The 14,599-nt window shown below is 44.3% G+C and overlaps 1 protein-coding gene across 1 annotated transcript in view; it reads left to right on the top strand.

Moving 5' to 3' along the window:
* LOC128647622 (interleukin-12 subunit beta) overlaps positions 1-14,599 on the top strand; it is a 159,665-nt gene that overhangs the window by 104,181 nt on the left and 40,885 nt on the right. The gene's annotated exons all lie outside the window — the stretch shown is intronic.

Genomic DNA, 14,599 nt, shown 5'->3' with positions numbered 1-14,599 from the left:
TTCATTCCTAGGAGGTCGGGAAGAGGTAAACTGTCTGCGTCGTCCGCGGCAGGGGCGCAAATAGCATTCACCTCCTCTGCGCGTTCATGGTACGGCTTCAACATATTTACATGGAGCATGCGTCTACCGTATGCTCCAGTACATGGGACGATCATACAGGTGGTGTCACAGATTTGTTCCACCACCTTGTATGGGCCCTGCCAGGAGGCCTGCAGTTTATCATTTTTGACCGGTTTTAAGATTAGCACCTTCTGCCCAGTCTGAAAACTGCGGTCCCTGGCACCCCTATCATACCAACGGCGCTGACGGGTTTGAGCCGCCTGAAGGTTGGAGCGGACGGTCCAAGTCAGGGCCTCCAGGCGCTCCCTAAACTCCAGCACATATGGTACGATAGGAGTACCGTCACTAGGGACTTCCCCCTCCCAATGCTCTCGGATTAAGTCTAGGGGACCCCGTACCCTCCTTCCGAATAATAATTAAAAGGGAGAGAACCCCGTGGACTCCTGAGGTACCTCCTGGTAGGCGAAAAGCAAATGGGGTAGAAACCGCTCCCAGTTCTTCTGGGTATCTATGAACGTGCGGAGCATCTGTTTCAGTGTTCCATTAAACCGTTCACAGAGCCCATTAGACTGGGGGTGATAAGCGGAATTTACAATGGGATTCACCCCACATGCTCTCCACAACTGCTGGGTAATCTCAGCCGTAAACTGGGTGCCCCGGTCCGAAATAATCTCCCGGGGAAATCCCATGCGGGAGAGGATTTTGATGAGGGCATCCGCTACGGTCTCAGCATGAATATTAGCCAGAGCCACCGCCTCGGGATATCGGGTGGCATAATCCATGACCGTGAGCATATACCTCTTCCCCAAGGGGCTAGGCTTGGCTAGGGGGCCAATGAGGTCCACCGCCACTCGACTAAAAGGCTCCTCTATTATGGGGAGGGAGTGTAGCTTTGCCTTATATCGGTCTCCTCTTTTCCCTACTCGTTGGCAGGTGTCACACGTCTGGCAATACTGCTTAATATCTTTGGTGATCCCTGGCCAAAAGAAATTCTGAGTTAGGCGGTGCTTCGTCCGACTAACTCCTAGGTGGCCTGACAGCGGAATATCGTGGGCAACCCGTAGCAGTTCTCGTCTATACCTCTGAGGTACTATTAACTGCTGAACTGACAGGGGAATAGATCCGGCCACTATCTTCTCAGTATACCTGTACAGTAACCCCTTGTTCCAACCATACCTCTCTCATTCCAACCCCGCCTGATTCTGGTTTACCTTATCCCTATATACTTGCAATGAGGGGTCAGTGGCCACTTCGCTACCAAACTCTAGTGGAGGGGCCCAAGAGACATTAGGGGGGTGATTGCTTACCTGAGCCACAGAGTGATCAGTCAGTGTGTTGGTGCGGGCCTGTTGTCAGGTAACCACGGGCAGTGCTACTTGTGGGGAGGTTCGGGGTGCAAACGTTGAAGTCAGCTCCCCTAAGTTGTTGCCCAAAATAACGTCTGCGGGCAAATTTTGCATAAGGCCCACTTCTATGTTCCCTGACCCTGCTCCCCAATCCAAGTGTACTTTGGCCGTGGGAATCTTGTAAATGGCTCCCCCGGCCACCCGGACAGCTACACAGTCTCCGGTGAGTTGATTGGTGGAAACTAAATGTTGCCGGAGCAAGGTTATGGTGGCCCCAGAGTCACGCAGCCCTTGGACACGTCGGCCCTCTATATAGACCACCTGGCGGTGGCTTTGTAGGTTGTCCGAAGCGGCCTGTACTGGGTTTACCTCGTGTAAGATGCCCAAGAGTTCCTCGTGGAAGACTGCGGGTTGGGTCTGTAGTCGGGGCTCGTTCTGGTAGCAGTGTACAGTTGCCTGGTTGTTCTGGTTGTTCCAGGTGGATCGGTTCTTGTTCCTGGGACAGTCTCTCTGAATGTGCCCTTGTTGGTTACAAAGATGGCAACGGATAGCTGATCGAGTCTGGTATCGGGGAGGGTGGATTCCCCCTCCAGGACGGGGTAGCAGAGGTGTGGGAGCTGCAGTGGGGTTTGGGGTGACCCCAATACTGGAGCGTTGCTGTGTTCGTTGAGCTCTCCGAGCGTCTTGGTATTCATCGGCCAAGGTCCCTGCGGTATGTACCATGCACGGTTTTCGATCTCTCAGCCAGTTTTGCAATTCAGTGGACACCCCTTGAAAGAATTGCTCCATCAACAGGAGTTGTAAAAGGTCTTCCAACTTTGTGACTTGGGCTGCCTGCAACCAGCCTTTAGCGGCCCTGGTTAGCCGATGCGCCCACTCAGTGTGGGTATCTTTCTCCAGCTTCTTCAGGTCTCAGAACAGCTGTCGGTATGCCTCCGGGGTAATAGCATACCTAGTCAGGATGGCCTGTTTTACCTTCTGATAGTCCCTGCTGTCCTCATCTGGTATGGTGCGGTAGGCTTCAGCAGCCCGCCCAGATAATTTGCCAGCCAGTAGGGGAACTTGGTCAGCGGTACTAATATTATGCAGTTGGCATAATCGCTCAAAGTCCTGTAGGTACCCATCGATATCCTCCGTGTCGGTATGATCCTTGAATGCATGGTAGGGAATCTTAGCTTTCCCTGTACCAGCACTGGAGTGTACTGGTAGCCCCTCTCCGGGTCTCGGGGTGGTTTGTCGGGTCACAATCAAGTATTCCTGTACGTCTGCTGATGTCCGTGTCAGGAGCTCCTCCGAATGGGGTAGCGGAAAAAAAGCCAACGGGTCCGCATCTCTTTTTGGGAATTCGGTTTCGTTGTTCGCCATGGGTACGGCCGTACCTGCTACCCGGTCTCCCTCCATGAGCTCTGCAATCAGCCTTGCTTTGGTTTTATTGCTGGCAATAATTCCTCTCGCCTCCAGTTATTCCTTCAATGCAGTTCTCTTTAGTCTGGTATAATCTGTCCCCATTCACCGTCTGTTCATATACATCACATGTCCTACGACTTGCTGTGCGGTTTGAATCCCGTCGCTTGCCACCAATTGTTGCAGAGAGGTAGTAGGATCTGTAATATCTTTTGGGTAGGCAGAGACAAGCAAGTAACTACTCTTGGTAATTGTAGCAGAGAGGCAGTAGGATCTGTAATATCTTTTGGGTAAGCAGAGACAAGCAAGTAACTACTCTTGGTAATTGTAGCAGAGAGGCAGTAGGATCTGTAATATCTTTTTGGTAAGCAGAGACAAGCAAATAACTACTCTTGGTAATTGTAATAATAACCCCTTTCCACCAAGAACTAGACAACACATAGCTTGGGAGTCATCAACAACTTATTCAACAACTGGAAAAACAAACACTTTTTAAAAAAACCCTACAAGGGGTTTCCCAACTGAAACAGCAGGGAGTTTAAAAAGTAACATACAGTTTAACATACATTTTAACCATTAGCCTAAATAACAATTCCTGCATAGTTCATAAGTGGCGAGGATTGCCACAAAACCAAAGCTCAATACTTAGAGAGAACACTGGAAAATTATCATTTTATTACTTAACTATCCTGCACCCCACTTGGAGTGTCATTTCTTCTGCTGGCTGTGTTTAGACTATTCAATAGCTTAACCCCTTAATGACCGAGGACGTGCAGGGTACGTCCTCAAAAAAAAGGCAGTTAACGCCTGAGGACGTACCCTGCACGTCCTCGGTGTGGAAAGCAGCTGGAAGCGATCCTGCTCGCTTCCAGCTGCTTTCCGGTTATTGCAGTGATGCCTCGATATCGAGGCATTCTGCAATAACCATTTTTAGCCATCCGGTGCAGAGAGAGCCACTCTGTGGCCCTCTCTGCACCGGACATTAACGGCTAAGTTCGTTGGTGGGTGGGAGCCGGTGTGGGAGGCGGGTGGCGGCCATCGATGGCCTTTGTGATGCGGAGGGGGGCATGATCGGGGGCGGGGACGACCGGGGGCGCGCACGGATGCGCGCACGTGCACGGGGAGGCCGGGCGGGCGCGTGCACGGGGAGGGAGCGGGTGGGAACCACTATGCTACAGAAATTTTTTAGTTAGAAGTGGGGATCAAAGGGGTAGTTATATTTATTTAGTGATCGGTTTGGGTGGTGGGATATTGGACTGTGGGGGGGAAGCTACACTACAGAAACAAATAACAAATAATAAAAAAAACATTTTTATTTGCAAACTGGGTACTGGCAGACTGCTGCCAGTACCCAAGATGGCCCCAATAAGGCAGAGGGGGAGGGTTAGGGAGCTATTTTGGGGGGATCAGGGAGGTTGGGGGCTAAGGGGGGACCCTACATAGCAGCATATGTAAATATGCTTAAAAAAAATGTATTTTTTTTTTTAATACCTTTTATTTTAGTACTGGCAGACTTTCTGCCAGTACTTAAGATGGCGGGGACAATTGTGGGGTGGGGGAGGGAAGAGAGCTGTTTGGGAGGGATCAGGGGGTGGCATGTGTCAGGTGGGAGTCTGATCTCTACACTAAAGCTAAAATTAACCCTGCAAGCTCCCTACAAACTACCTAATTAACCCCTTCACTGCTGGCCATAATACACATGTGATGCGCAGCAGCATTTAGCGGCCTTCTAAGTACCAAAAAGCAACGCCAAAGTCATATATGTCTGCTATTTCTGAACAAAGGGGATCCCAGAGAAGCATTTACAACCATTTGTGCCATAATTGCACAAGCTGTTTGTAAATAATTTTAGTGAGAAACCTAAAGTTTGAAAAAGTGAACAAATTTTTTTTTATTTGATTGCTTTTGGCGGTGAAATGGTGGCATGAAATATACCAAAATGGGCCTAGATCAATACTTGGGGTTGTCTACTACACTACACTAGAGCTAAAATTAACCCTAGAAGCTCCCTACATGCTCCCTAATTAACCCATTCACTGCTGGGCATAATACACGTGTGGTGCGCAGTGGCATTTAGCAGCCTTCTAATTACCAAAAAGCAACCCCAAAGCCATATATGTCTGCTATTTATGAACAAAGGGGATCCCAGAGAAGCATTTACACTCATTTATGCCATAAATTTCATGAGTTGTTTGTAAATAATTTCAGTGAAAAACCTAAAGTTTGTGAAAAAATTTGTGAAAAAGTGAAATTTTTTTTTTATTTTATCGCATTCGGCGGTGAAATGGTAGCATGAAATATACCAAAATGGGCCTAGATCAATGCTTTGGGATGTCTTCTAAATATAAATATATACATGTCAAGGGATATTCAGGTATTCCTGACAGATATCAGTGTTCTAATGTAACTAGCGCTAATTTTGAAAAAAAGTGGTTTGGAAATGGCAAAGTGCTACTTGTATTTATTGCCCTATAACTTGCAAAAAAAACAAAGAAGATGTAAACATTGGGTATTTCTAAACTCAGGACAAAATTTAGAAACTATTTAGCATGGGTGTTTTTTGGTGGTTGTAGATGTGTAACAGATTTTGGGGGTCAAAGTTAGAAAAAGTGTGTTTTTTTCCATTTTTTCCTCATATTTTATAATATGTTTTATAGTAAATTATAAGATATGATGAAAAACATAATTTATGCTTACCTGATAAATTCCTTTCTCCTGTAGTGTAGTCAGTCCACGGGTCATCATTACTTATGGGATATTAACTCCTCCCCAACAGGAAGTGCAAGAGGATCACCCAAGCAGAGCTGCTATATAGCTTCTCCCCTCTACGTCACACCCAGTCATTCGACCGAGAACCAAACGAGAAAGGAGAAACTATAGGGTGCAGTGGTGACTGGAGTATAATTAAAAAATTTAGACCTGCCTTAAAAAACAGGGCGGGCCGTGGACTGACTACACTACAGGAGAAAGGAATTTATCAGGTAAGCATAAATTATGTTTTCTCCTGTTAAGTGTAGTCAGTCCACGGGTCATCATTACTTATGGGATACCAATACCAAAGCTAAGTACACGGATGACGGGTGGGACAGGCAGGATCTCTATACGGAAGGAACCACTGCCTGAAGAACCTTTCTCCCAAAAACAGCCTCCGAAGAAGCAAAAGTGTCAAATTTGTAAAATTTGGAAAAAGTATGAAGAGAAGACCAAGTTGCAGCCTTGCAAATCTGTTCAACAGAGGCCTCATTCTTAAAGGCCCAAGTGGAAGCCACAGCTCTAGTAGAATGAGCTGTAATCCTTTCAGGAGGTTGCTGTCCAGCAGTCTCATAGGCTAAGCGTATTATGCTACGAAGCCAAAAGGATAGAGAGGTAGCAGATGCTTTTTGACCTCTCCTCTGTCCAGAATAAACGACAAACAGGGAAGAAGTTTGTCGAAAATCTTTAGTTGCCTGTAAATAAAATTTCAGGGCACGGACTACATCTAGATTGTGCAGAAGTCGTTCCTTCTTTGAAGAAGGGTTAGGACACAATGATGGAACAACAATCTCTTGATTGATATTCTTGTTAGTGACTACCTTAGGTAAGAACCCAGGTTTAGTACGCAGAACTACCTTATCTGAATGAAAAATCAGATACGGAGAATCACAATGTAAGGCTGATAATTCAGAGACTCTACGAGCCGAGGAAATAGCCATTAAAAACAGAACTTTCCAAGATAACAGCTTGATATCAATGGAGTGAAGGGGTTCAAACGGAACACCCTGTAAAACGTTAAGAACTAAGTTTAAGCTCCACGGCGGAGCAACAGATTTAAACACAGGCTTAATCCTGGCCAAAGCCTGACAAAAAGCCTGAACGTCTGGAACTTCTGACAGACGCTTGTGTAAAAGGATGGACAGAGCTGAGATCTGTCCCTTTAACGAACTAGCAGATAAACCCTTTTCTAAACCTTCTTGTAGAAAAGACAATATCCTAGGAATCCTAACCTTACTCCATGAGTAACCCTTGGATTCGCACCCAGTGTAAGTATTTACGCCATATCTTATGGTAAATTTTCCTGGTAACAGGTTTCCTAGCCTGTATTAAGGTATCAATTACTGGCTCCGAAAATCCACGCTTTGATAAAATTAAGCGTTCAATTTCCATGCAGTCAGCTTCAGAGAAATTAGATTTTGATGTTTGAAAGGACCCTGAATTAGAAGGTCCTGTCTCAGAGGCAGAGACCAAGGTGGACAGGATGACATGTCCACTAGATCTGCATACCAGGTCCTGCGTGGCCACGCAGGCGCTATTAGAATCATTGATGCTTTCTCCTGTTTGATCCTGGCAATCAAACGAGGAAGCATCGGGAAGGGTGGAAACACATAAGCCATCCTGAAGGTCCAAGGTGCTGTCAAGGCATCTATCAGGACCGCTCCCGGGTCCCTGGACCTGGACCCGTAACGAGGAAGCTTGGCGTTCCGGCGAGACGCCATGAGATCCATATCTGGTTTGCCCCAACGTCGAAGTATTTGGGCAAAGACCTCCGGATGAAGTTCCCACTCCCCCGGATGAAAAGTCTGGCGACTTAGGAAATCCGCCTCCCAGTTGTCCACTCCTGGGATGTGGATTGCTGACAGGTGGCAAGAGTGAGACTCTGCCCAGCGAATTATCTTTGATACTTCCATCATCGCTAAGGAACTTCTTGTCCCTCCCTGATGGTTGATGTAAGCCACAGTCGTGATGTTGTCCGACTGAAACCTGATAAACCTCAGAGTTGCTAACTGAGGCCAAGCCAGAAGGGCATTGAGAACTGCTCTCAATTCCAGAATGTTTATTGGAAGGAGACTCTCCTCTTGAGTCCATGATCCCTGAGCCTTCAGGGAATTCCAGACAGCGCCCCAACCTAGTAGGCTGGCGTCTGTAGTTACAATTGTCCAGTCTGGCCTGCTGAAGGGCATCCCCCTGGACAGATGTGGCCGAGAAAGCCACCATAGAAGAGAATCTCTGGTCTCCTGATCCAGATTCAGCGTAGGGGACAAATCTGAGTAATCCCCATTCCACTGACTTAGCATGCACAATTGCAGCGGTCTGAGGTGCAGGCGTGCAAAAGGAACTATGTCCATTGCCGCTACCATTAAGCCGATTACCTCCATGCATTGAGCCACTGACGGGTGTTGAATGGAATGAAGGGCACGGCAAGCATTTAGAAGCTTTGTTAACCTGTCCTCTGTCAGGTAAATTTTCATTTCTACAGAATCTATAATAGTCCCCAAGAAGGGAACTCTTGTGAGTGGTAAGAGAGAACTCTTCTCCTCGTTTACTTTCCACCCATGCGATCTTAGAAATGCCAGTACTAACTCTGTATGAGACTTGGCAGTTTGAAAGCTTGACGCTTGTATCAGAATGTCGTCTAGGTACGGAGCTACCGAAATTCCTCGCGGCCTTAGTACCGCCAGAAGAGAGCCCAGAACCTTTGTAAAGATTCTTGGAGCCGTAGCCAACCCGAAGGGAAGAGCTACAAACTGGTAATGCTTGTCTAGGAAGGCAAACCTTAGATACCGGTAATGTTCTGTGTGAATCGGTATGTGAAGGTAAGCATCCTTTAAATCCACTGTGGTCATGTACTGACCTCTTTGGATCATGGGTAAGATTGTCCGAATAGTTTCCATCTTGAATGATGGAACTCTTAGGAATTTGTTTAGGATCTTTAAATCCAATATTGGTCTGAAGGTTCCCTCTTTTTTGGGAACCACAAACAGATTTGAGTAAAACCCTTGTCCGTGTTCCGACCGCGGAACTGGATGGATCACTCCCATTAGTAAAAGGTCTTGTACACAGCGTAGAAACGCCTCTTTCTTTATCTGGTTTGTTGACAACCTTGAAAGGTGAAATCTCCCTTGTGGAGGAGAAGTTTTGAAGTCCAGAAGATATCCCTGAGATATGATCTCCAACGCCCAGGGATCCTGGACATCTCTTGCCCAAGCCTGGGCGAAGAGAGAGAGTCTGCCCCCCACTAGATCCGTTACCGGATCGGGGGCCCTCACTTCATGCTGTCTTAGGGGCAGCAGCAGGCTTTCTGGCCTGCTTGCCCTTGTTCCAGGCCTGGTTAGGTTTCCAGCCTTGTCTGTAGCGAGCAACAGCTCCTTCCTGTTTTGGAGCAGAGGAAGTTGAAGCTGCTCCTGCCTTGAAGTTACGAAAGGCACGAAAATTAGACTGTCTAGCCCTGGGTTTGGCTCTGTCTTGAGGCAGGGCATGGCCTTTACCTCCCGTAATATCAGCGATAATTTCTTTCAAACCGGGCCCGAATAAAGTCTGCCCCTTGAAAGGTATGTTAAGTAGTTTCGATTTAGAAGTTACATCAGCTGACCAGGATTTTAGCCACAGCGCTCTGCGTGCCTGAATGGCGAATCCGGAATTCTTAGCCGTAAGTTTAGTTAAATGTACTACGGCATCAGAAATAAATGAATTAGCTAGCTTAAGGGTTTTAAGCTTAAGTGAAATCTCATCTAATGTCGCTGAGTCAAGGGTCTCTTCCAGAGACTCAAACCAAAATGCTGCCGCAGCCGTGACAGGCGCAATGCATGCAAGGGGTTGTAATATAAAACCTTGTTGAACAAACATTTTCTTAAGGTAACCCTCTAACTTTTTATCCATTGGATCTGAAAAGGCACAGCTATCCTCCACCGGTATAGTGGTGCGCTTAGCTAAAGTAGAAACTGCTCCCTCCACCTTAGGGACCGTTTGCCATAAGTCCCGTGTGGTGGCGTCTATTGGAAACATTTTTCTGAATATAGGAGGGGGTGAGAAAGGCACACCGGGTCTGTCCCACTCCTTAGTAATAATTTCAGTAAGTCTCTTAGGTATAGGAAAAACGTCAGTACTCGTCGGTACCGCAAAATATTTATCCAACCTACACATTTTCTCTGGGATTGCAACTGTGTTACAATCATTCAGAGCCGCTAACACCTCCCCTAGCAATACACGGAGGTTTTCCAGCTTAAACTTAAAATTTGAAATGTCTGAATCCAATTTATTTGGATCAGATCCGTCACCCGCAGAATGAAGCTCTCCGTCCTCATGCTCTGCAAATTGTGACGCAGTATCAGACATGGCCCTAGCATTATCAGTATACTCTGTTCTCATCCCAGAGTGATCTCGTTTACCTCTAAGTTCTGGCAATTTAGACAAAACTTCAGTCATAACATTAGCCATGTCTTGTAAAGTGATTTGTAATGGCCGCCCTGATGTACTTGGCGTTACAATATCACGCACCTCCCGAGCGGGAGATGCAGGTACTGACACGTGAGGCAAGTTAGTCAGCATAACTTCCCCCTCGTTGTCTGGTGAATGTTGCTTAACATGTACAGATTGACTTTTATTTAAAGTAGCATCAATGCAATTAGTACATACATTTCTATTGGGCTCCACCTTGGCTTTTGAACATATTGCACAAAGAGATTCCTCTGTGTCAGACATGTTTAAACAAACTAGCAATTAGACTAGCAAGCTTGGAAATACTTTTCAACTAAATTTACAAGCAATATGTAAAAACGTTACTGTGCCTTTAAGAAGCACACAAAAAAACTGACACAGTTGAATAACAATGAACCGGATTAGTTATAGAAACCAAATTTAGCAAAGGATTGCACTCATTAGCAATGGATGATTAACCCTTAATATCAGAAAAAAAACGTATAACAATTGACAATATAAGCGTTTTTATCACAGTCAAGCACAGTCTCACAGGTCTGCTGTGAGTGATTACCTCCCTCAAAACTAGTTTTGAAGACCCCTGAGCTCTGTGGAGACGTCCTGGATCATGCAAGGAGAAAAAGACTGACTGTGACTGAATTTCTGATGCGTAGTAAAAGCGCCAAAATAGGCCCCTCCCACTCACACTACAACAGTGAGGGAAGCTCAGTAAACTGTTTTAATTTAAAACAAACGACAGCCATGTGGAAAATAAAGCCCAAAACAATTTTCACCAAGTACCTCAGATAATTAAACGATTTAACATACCAGTAAACGTTTAAAATCTAATATATGAAATGTCATTAAAAAGCCTGCTGCTAGTCGCTCACACTGCAAGTTAGGCTAAAAGTTATATGCATACAGTATTTTCCCAGTGAAGTGCCATTCCCCAGAAATACTTAAGTGTAAACATATATACATATCAGCCTGATACCAGTTGCTACTACTGCATTTAAGGCTGTACTTACATTATATCGGTATTAGCAGTATTTTCACAGTCAATTCCATTCCTTAGAAAATAATATACTGCAACATACCTCTTTGCAGGTGAACCTGCCCACTGTCCCCTGATCTGAAGTTACCTTACTCCTCAGAATGGCCGAGAACAGCAAACAGATCTTAGTTACGTCCGCTAAGATCATATACAAAAACTCAGGTAGATTCTTCTTCAAATTCTGCCTGAGAAGGAAACAACACACTCCGGTGTCGTTTAAAATAACAAACTTTTGATTGAAGATATAAAAAACTAAGTTTAATCACCACAGTCCTCTCACACATCCTATCTATTAGTTGGGTGCAAGAGAATGACTGGGTGTGACGTAGAGGGGAGGAGCTATATAGCAGCTCTGCTTGGGTGATCCTCTTGCACTTCCTGTTGGGGAGGAGTTAATATCCCATAAGTAATGATGACCCGTGGACTGACTACACTTAACAGGAGAAATAATGGTATATTTTGAAAGTTCATTTAATGGCGAGAAAAACGGTATATAATATGTATGGGTACAGTAAATGAGTAAGAGGAAAATTTCAGCTAAACACAAACACCGCAAAAGTGTAAAAATAGCCTTGGTCCCAAACGGACAGAAAATGGAAAAGTGCTGTGGTCATTAAGGGGTTAAACACCAGTATCAAAACTTTCAGTATAGGTGGGGATACCATGGGCTAAATCAGCTATTTCAAATGCCAGAATAGGGGTAAAGAAGCTACTTGTAAACAATTTAATACACTCCAGCAGGTAAAATGGATCATTGGGAACAATTTAAATGGGAGAACATTTTTGGATGAACTGTCCCTTTAAACAGCTATTTTTACCCTTCAAAAACCTAACTAACAAAAACCTAAGCTACCCATTGCCCTAAAAAGGGCATTTGTATGGGCATTGCCCTTAAAGGGCATTTAGCTCTTTTGCAGCTCTTTTAAGAAAAGCCCAAACCCTAAACTTAAAAAAAAAAACAAAACAAAAAAAACCCCCAAAAAAGTTTAGAAAATCCTAACGCTAACCCCCAAAGATCCACTTACAGTTCCTGAAGTCCGGACATTCAGGCAGCGAGAGGTCTTCATTCAGGCGGCATCTTCTATCTTCATCCTGGTGGCGAGGAGCGGTTCCATCCTGAAAACATCTGGCGCGGAGCATCCTCTCCATACGGTGGCTGCCGTATACTGAATCTACAATGCAAGGGAGCCTTTTCAAAATGGTGTCCCTTGTATTCCTATTGGCTGATTTGATTTTTGAAATTCAAATCAGCCAATAGGATGAGAGCTACTGAAATTCTATTGGCTATTCAAATCAGCCAATAGTTTCAGTAGCTCTCATCCTATTGGCTGATTTAAACAGCCAATAGGATTTTAGTAGCTCTCATCCTGTTGGCTGATTTTAATTTCAAAAATCAAATCAGCCAATAGGAATGCAAGGGACGCCATTTTGAAAAGGCTCCCTTGCATTGAAGATTCAGTATACGGCGGGAACCGTATGAAGAGGGTGCTCTGCACCGGGTGTCTTCAAGATGGACCCGCTCCGCTAGGATGAAGATAGCAGACGCCGCTTGGATGGCTGAAGAACTCGCGCCACCTGAATGTCCAGACTTCAGGAACTGTAAATGGATCTTCGGGGGTTAGTGTTGGGATTTTTTAAACTTTTTTTGGGGGGGGGGTTAATTTAGGCTTTGGGCTTTTCAAAAGAGCTGAATGCCCATACAAATGCCTTTTTCAGGGCAATGGTTAGCTTAGGTTTTTTTTTTGAGTTAGGTTTATTATTTTGGGGGGTTGGTTGGGTGGTGGGTTTTACTGTTGGTTTTTTTTTTTACAGGTAAAAGAGCAATACCCTATAATAGGCCCTTTTAAGGGCTATTGGTTGTTTATTGTAGGCTATGTTTTTTTTATTTTGGGTGGGCTTTTTTATTTTTATATGGCTATTAGATTAAGTGTAATTCTTTTTTATTTTTGATAATTTAATTTGTTATTTTTTGTAATTAGATACTTTGTAATTTTTATAGTAGTGTTAGGAATGTTTTGATGTGTATTTTAGTTTTCTTTAATTGGTAGTTAGTTTAATTTTAGTCAAATAACTATCAGCTAGATTACGAGTTGTGCGTTATGAGTGAAAAAGCAGCATTATGGCTCTTTTTCACTACCGCTGTGCAAGAGTCTTGTAGGTATAGCTGTACCGCACACCTTTTTAATAGTTACATTGTAGCTATCTTAGGTTTTATTTTTATTTCACAGCAAATGGCTAGATTACAAATTGTGCGTTATGAGGGGTGCGGTGCTACTGTGCAGTTTATTCTCACCGCTCACTTACCTGCAGCGCTGGTATTACGGGTTTTTATCAACCCGGCGTTAAAAGGCAAGAAGTGAGCGCAGAGCAAAATTGTGCTCCATACCGCACTTCAATACCAGCACTGCTTAAGTCAGCGGTGAGCTGGTCCTACGTGCTCGTGCACGATTTCCCCATAGACATCAATGGGGAGAGGCGGCTGAGAAAAAGTCTAACACTTGCAAAAAAGCAGCGTAAAACTCAGTAACGCAGCCCTATTGATTCCTATGAGGAAACACATTTTATGTTTACACCTAACACCCTAACATGAACCCGAGTCTAAACACCCCTAATCTTACACTTATTAACCTCTAATCTGCTGCCCCCAACATCGCCGACACCTACATTATATTTATTAACCCCTAATCTGCTGCCCCCAACATCGCCGACACCTACATTATATTTATTAAGCCCTAATCTGCTGCCCACAACATCGCCACCACTATACTAAATGTATTAACCCCTAAACCTAAGTCTAACCCTAACCCTAACACCCTCTAACTTAAATATAATTAAAATAAATCTAAATAAAAACTACTATTAATACCTAAATACTTACCTGTAAAATAAACCCTAATATAGCTGCAATATAACTAATAGTTACATTGTAGCTATTTTAGGGTTTATTTTTATTTTACAGGCAACTTTGTATTTATGTTAACTAGGTAGAATTGTTATTAAATAGTTAATAACTATTTAATAACTACCTAGCTAAAATAAATACAAAAGTACCTGTAAAATAAATCCTAACCTAAGTTACACTAACACCTAACACTACAATTGAATAACTTACCTATATTAAATACAATTAGCTACATTACAAAAAAACAAACACTAAATTACAGAAAATAAAAAACAAATTACAAGATTTTTAAACTAATTACACCTAATCTAAGGGATACCGTCCCTTAAAGGGAACCTTCAGTGTATGGCTGGGACCGTATGAAGAGGATGCTCCGTGCCGGATGTCTTGAAGATGGAGCCCCTCCGTGTCGGAAGGATGAAGATAGAAGATGTCATCTGGATGAAGACTTCTGCCTGCCTGGAGGACAACTTCTTGCTGCTTGGATGAGGACTTCTCCCGGCTTGATGAGGATGGATGTCCGGTCTTCAAAAACAGTAAGTGGATCTTCGGGTGTTAGTGTTAGGTTTTTTTAAGGGTTTATTGGGTTTTATTTTTAGCTTAGGGTTTTGGGCTGCAATAGAGCTAAATGCCCTTTTAAGGGCAATGCCCATTCAAATGCCC

This window comes from Bombina bombina, chromosome 2 (assembly GCF_027579735.1).
Source record: "Bombina bombina isolate aBomBom1 chromosome 2, aBomBom1.pri, whole genome shotgun sequence".
Classification (NCBI taxonomy): domain Eukaryota; kingdom Metazoa; phylum Chordata; class Amphibia; order Anura; family Bombinatoridae; genus Bombina; species Bombina bombina.
The sequence above is the reverse complement of the archived record's forward strand: the minus strand, read 5'-3'. Positions and strand labels throughout refer to the sequence as shown.